Source organism: Chroicocephalus ridibundus, chromosome 1, assembly GCF_963924245.1.
Source record: "Chroicocephalus ridibundus chromosome 1, bChrRid1.1, whole genome shotgun sequence".
Taxonomy (NCBI): Eukaryota; Metazoa; Chordata; class Aves; order Charadriiformes; family Laridae; genus Chroicocephalus; species Chroicocephalus ridibundus.
In genome coordinates, this window is record NC_086284.1 from 23,798,798 (window position 1) to 23,804,797 (window position 6,000).

Genomic DNA, 6,000 nt, shown 5'->3' on the forward strand with positions numbered 1-6,000 from the left:
GATGACTCCTTAGAGAACTCCTGGACTTTACTATGACTTTGCTGCTTTTGGTTAAAAAAACCTGTTTTCCTGCCAAGGAGCTGAGGCTGACTTCTCTCATGTTGAAGGTTAAAGTGGCACTGGAAACACTGAGGCATCTGCAGCATTGTATAAAAGGATATATTAATCTTCCAAGGAAAAGCAGCCTGTTTCATGTTAAAGTACATCTGCTAGTAACTGAAATTATTTGTGTTATCCCAAGCAATAGACGGGAGGAGGCCAGCATCCTTCTATTTAGAGTCCTGATCGTGAAAGGTCAAGAGGTACTGAGCATAAATAAGCAAGAAAGCTGGCCTTACAACATTGCTTTTTGTAGCACAGAGATCAGGGAAAACACATTTTTCTGGTGATCGCATCACAGCTTTTCTGAAGTTCACCATGGTCACTCAATCCTCGCCAAGTTCAAGTAAACAAGAAGACGTCGTAACCAGGCAGAGCGGACTGTTTGGCCAGGAAAACATGCGGTGCCAGTCTCCACAACGTTGCCCCGCTGGATGAGCTCCTGCAGGACAATGATCTCACGCAGCTGTTGTGCTGCTCCTAAGTTTAGCTGCCGACAGCGTGGGCTCCACGGCGGCGGCATGCTGAGAATGAGGGCTCGCTCCCCGCGCGGGGCACGCGTGTCGGCTGCGACTGCCCGGGGCCCTGCTGGCCACAGAGGTCAGTAGGATGGCATCGGGCCTGTTTATCAATGTCAGACCCTGAAAGCATGAAAAAAATCCATATTGGGGGGTGGGAATGAAGCCACAGATGACACACAGGGAGCATCGCAAGGATAGGAGGCAATGGGGGGACAGGACATTGAAAAGAGAGTACTTAGAAAATATTCTCTCGCAAAGTGCTCAAATCCTTTTTAAAACAGCAGGCATGAAGAGTCCTCCTTTGAAATTCCCTTCCTAGAGTAAAAAAATAGATTGGGAACTGCTAGCATTGTTAGCAATCTTCTTATGGAAGAACACGAGCTGAGGGCGACCCTGTGTCTGGAAACTGAGCCGGAAAGAGCAGCTGGGCTTCCCGCGGGGGAGGCAGGTGAAGGGCCAGTTTCCCTCCAGGGACATCTTAAAACAAAGGCGAAAATAAGTAGTCGATTGATGAATTCACCATCCCAGCTGTGAAAATCAAGTAAAATTAGAAGGCTCGTTGTTGCTGCTGAGTTTGGTGTGACTTTCATGGGCGCTGACAGGGGTGAAGGGCAGCCAGCCACTCAAACGCGTCGCCCATGAGGCTGATGCCTTATGAAATTCACCCGCCTCCTCCCACAGCCAGGACCGTTCTTCTTACTTCTGTGTCACTTTTATTTCACCTCCCTCCTCCCCAGACAGGACACCCCCCGCATCCCCTGCTGCCCCTGGGGTGCTCGTGGCAGGGTGGGGAGAGATGGGCTCCCACCGGGCAGCGCCGGGCTGGGGACAGACAAAACCACGTGCCATCACCAACCCCTGCAACGCACCCTCAGAAGTTATGAGGCAGCTTGAACTGCTTTCAACGTTGTGTAAAAATCTCACTAGAGGTGACCCAGACATTACAAGAAACATGAAACAAAATTCAAACTCTTAGCCACAGTTAATTTTTGTAAAGAGAGCTCCGATTCCTCAATAATTTGATTAAATTTTTCCAGGCATTGCAATATCGCACTCCTCAGCTGTTGGAGGAAAAACGGCAATTTCCTGTTTAATCCATCTCCCCAGCCCTCTGCATTCCCACCTCAAATTAATGGGGATTGAAAACAAAGCTTGGCCATAAAATCTTCCTGCCGAATCCATCTGTTAGTGACCGTCACTACGTAACAGCAAAGATGAAGTGCACTCTTTGAAGTCAATGAATCTTCAACAGATTACTAATTAGTGGCATTTAAAGATAAGCCGAGTTGTTGACAATCCGAACTATGTTCTTGAAATAGAGGGTTTTTATCGTGTGAGGTAAAATATCTGGGACTGCATTAGTTGGATGTTGTAGTAAGTTCCTTAGAACACTTAGAACAGCAAACACTCCGGCACAGCCCACTCCAGCTCTCTCAAGTGACTCACATGTGGTTTAAAGGGGCTGCAGGGAAAAGAAGTTTAAAAAAAAAGAAGAAAGGTGGGAAAGAGGTGATATAACTGAAAAGTGTCCACTACTGTGAGTGCCAAGACTCCCCAAGTTTGATTCTTTTTAAGTTAAAATAGTGATTTCTGCATTTTGTAATTGATCATAGCTGCAGTAGACCTCTTGTTAACCTTGATAAAAAGACAGAAATGTTAAAAATTAACATTTCTAGGCTGTGATCCAGGATGATTAAAATACCATCTTGCCCAGGCTATTAGTGCCATGACAATTATAATGCCAGCAAGGCATCTATTAGTGTTTGGTTGATTAGAATACCAGCCTGGTCTTCTAGAGCCAGAGTAATTAGTGTGTTGCCAGCCCAGGCTATTAGTGTTAGCACCACCAATGGTGTGGAATTGTATAGTCCTTTGAGAATTTAATTTAGGCTCAGATTAACTTGACATGCTGCTTTTTCATTAACTATACTTTTCATAATTGAAATATATATATGCATATTTCAAATATTCATGGAATCACAAGAAAAACATATTTTGGTGCATTTGTACCACCATGATAATGAAAATTTACCATATCGTCTGGGTGGGAGGAGTCACAAAAAGACTGGATTATCAAGTAAGAATTCCAAGTAGGGAAATTAAAACAATGATGATGATGATGTATTCACCCTCTAACTAAAATGTAAATGCCCGCTCTGTCAGTCCATGGCATGCAGCCCGGCCAGAACTGTGCAGCCTGACCAACCCCATTTGCCCAGGGCAGTGGAAGTATTAACTACGGCAGTGCACTGCAGCCCTCTCTGCTTCCTTGAGGCAGGTGGGAAACAGCTGATGCAAAGACCTGGCTGGATAAGGAGAGAGCAACAGACGTCATCTTCCTGGGACTTGTGCAAAGCATTTGACACTGTCCTGCATGACACCCTGGTCTCTAAATTGGAAAGACACGGATTTGATGAATGGACCACTCAGTGGGTAAGGAACTGGCTGGATGGCTGCACTCAAAGTGTTGCGGTCAATGGCTCGATGTCCAAGTGGAAACCAGTCACAAGTGGCATTCCTCAGGGGTCAGTACTGGGATCAGTGCTGTTTAACATCTTTGTCAGAGACATGGACAGTGGGATTGAGGGCACCCTCAGCAAGTTTGCCGATGACACCAAGCTGTGTGGCGCGGTCGAGACGCTGGATGGAAGGGATGCCATCCAGAGGGAACTGGACGGGCTTGAGAGGTGGGCCTGTGCGAACCTCATGAAGTTCAACAAGTGCAAGGTCCTGCACCTGGGTCGTGGCAATCCCAAGCACAAATACAGGTTGGGCGGAGAATGGATTGAGAGCAGCCTTGAGGAGAAGGACTTGGAGGTATTGGTTGATGAGAAGCTCAACATGAGCCAGTAACACGTGCTTGCAGCCCAGAAAGCCTGTTGTATCCTGGGCTGCATCAAAAGCACCATGGCCAGCAGTCGAGGGAGGTGATTTTGCGCCTCTTCTCCACTTTGGTGAGACCCCACCTGGAGTACTGTATCCAGCTTTGGAATCTTCAGCACAAGAAGGACATGGGCCTGTTGGAACAGGTCCATAGGAGGGCCACGACGATGATCAGAGGGCTGGAGCACCTCTCCTGTGAAGACAAGCTGAGAGAGTTGGGGTTGTTCAGCCTGGAGAAGAGAAGGCTCCGAAGAGACCTTATAGCAGCCTTGCAGTACCTGAAGGGGGCCTACAGGAAAGATGGGGAGGGATGTTTTACAAGGTCATATAGTAACAGGATGAGGGGTAATGGTTTCAAACTGAAAGAGGGGAGATTTAGATTAGATATCGGGAAGAAATTTTTCACTATGAGTGTGGTGAGACAGTGAAACAGGTTGCCCAGAGAAGCTGTGGATGCCCCATCCCTGGAAGTGTTCTAGACCAGGCTGAATGGGGCTTTGAGCAGCCTGGTCTAGTGGGAGGTGTCCCTGCCCATGGCAGCGGGGTTGGAACTAGGTGATCTTCAAGGTCCCTTCCAACCTAAACCATTCTATGATTCTACGGTATATGTTCATATATGCATATTGACCATTTACTGTTACTTTTTATTTCCTGTCTTTTAATCAACTACCCAGATATCCATGTGGTATTATCCTGTGACCACTTACAATTTCTTAAAAACCTCTGGCAATGAACTCAAATGCCTTTGGAAATCTAGGTAGACAGGATTTCCAGGTACATGAGGTATGATTTGCATTTACAAAATTCATGTTGACTTTAGCCCAATGTCATAGTTATTCATGTGTCCTCTAATTGTATTCTTCAGTAGAAATCTTGTGAAAGTGTCCTGTACAGATATTGAACATACCAGTCTGTTGTTCCTCAGCTCCCTCTTAGAACCCTTTCTGAAAAACTGTCTCATCAGTCGCTTTCCAGCCCTGTGGGAACCAAAGGAGTTTGAAACAGAAATTACAAGCATAGACAGTCATTCAGGTATTTAGTTCCTGAGTTCTCAAATTAACTTCTTTTTGAAAACGGCCAGGTGAAACATGTGACCCTGGCAATTTGTTACTCTTCATTTTATCTACTTTTCTACACATACATCCATGAGCCCCGGTGGGATGCACCCGAGAGTGCTGAGGGAGCTGGCGGAAGTCATTGCTAGGCCGCTCTCCATCATCTTTGAAAGGTCCTGGAGAACAGGCGAGGTGCCTGAGGACTGGAGGAAAGCCAACGTCACTCCAGTCTTCAAAACAGGCAAGAAGGAGGAGTCGGGGAACTACAGGACAGTCAGCCTCACCTCCATCCCTGGAAAGATGGTGGAACAGCTCATTCTGGGCGTCATCTCAAGGCATGTGGAGGAAAAGAAAGCTATCAGAAGTACTCAACATGGATTCACCAAGGGGAAATCATGTCTGACTAATCTGATAGCCTTCTATGATGGCATGACTGGATGGATAGATGAGGGGAGGGCGGTAGATGTGGTCTACCTTGACTTAAGCAAGGCGTTTGACATGGTCTCCCACAGCATCCTCATAGGGAAGCTCAGGAAGAGTGGGCTAGATGAATGGACAGGAAGGTGGATAGATAACTGGTTAAAAGACAGAGCTCAGAGGGTCGTGATTAGGGGCACAGAGTCTAGTTGGAGGTCAGTGACAAGTGGTGTTCCCTAGGGGTCAGTACTGGGTCCAGTCCTCTTCAATATATTCATTAATGACCTGGATGAGGGGATAGAGTGCACCCTCAGCAAGTTTGCTGATGACACAAAGCTGGGGGGAGTGGCTGACACACCGGAAGGCTGTGCCGCCATACAGAGAGACATAGACAGGCTGGAGATCTGGGCAAAGAGGAACCTTATGAAATTCAACAAGGGCAAGTGTAGGGTGCTGCACCTGGGGAGGAGTAACCCCATGCACCAGCACAGGTTGGGGGCTGACCTGCTGGAGAGCAGCTCAGCTGAAAGAGACCTGTGAGTCCTGGTGGACAACAGGATGACCATGAGCAGGCAATGTGCCCTGGTGGCCAAGAAGGCCAAGGGCATCCTGGGGTGCATCAAGAAGAGTGTGGCCAGCAGGTCAAGGGAGGTCATCCTCCCCCTCTACTCTGCCTTGGTGAGGCCACACCTGGAGTACTGTGTCCAGTTCTGGACACCCTGGTTCAAGGAGGACAGGGAACTGCTGGGGAGGGTACAGCAAGGGGCTATGAAGATGATTAGGGGACTGGAACACCTCTCTGATGAAGAAAGGCTGAGGGATTTGGGTCTCTTCAGTCTGGAACAAAGATGGCTGAGGGGGGATCTTATCAACACTTATAAATACTTAAAGGGTGGGCGTCAGGAGGATGGAGCCAGGCTCTTTTCAGTGGTGCCTGGGGACAGGACAAGAGGTAATGGGCACAAACTTGAGCATAGGAAGTTCCACCTAAACATGAGGAGGAACTTCTTTACCCTGAGGGTGGC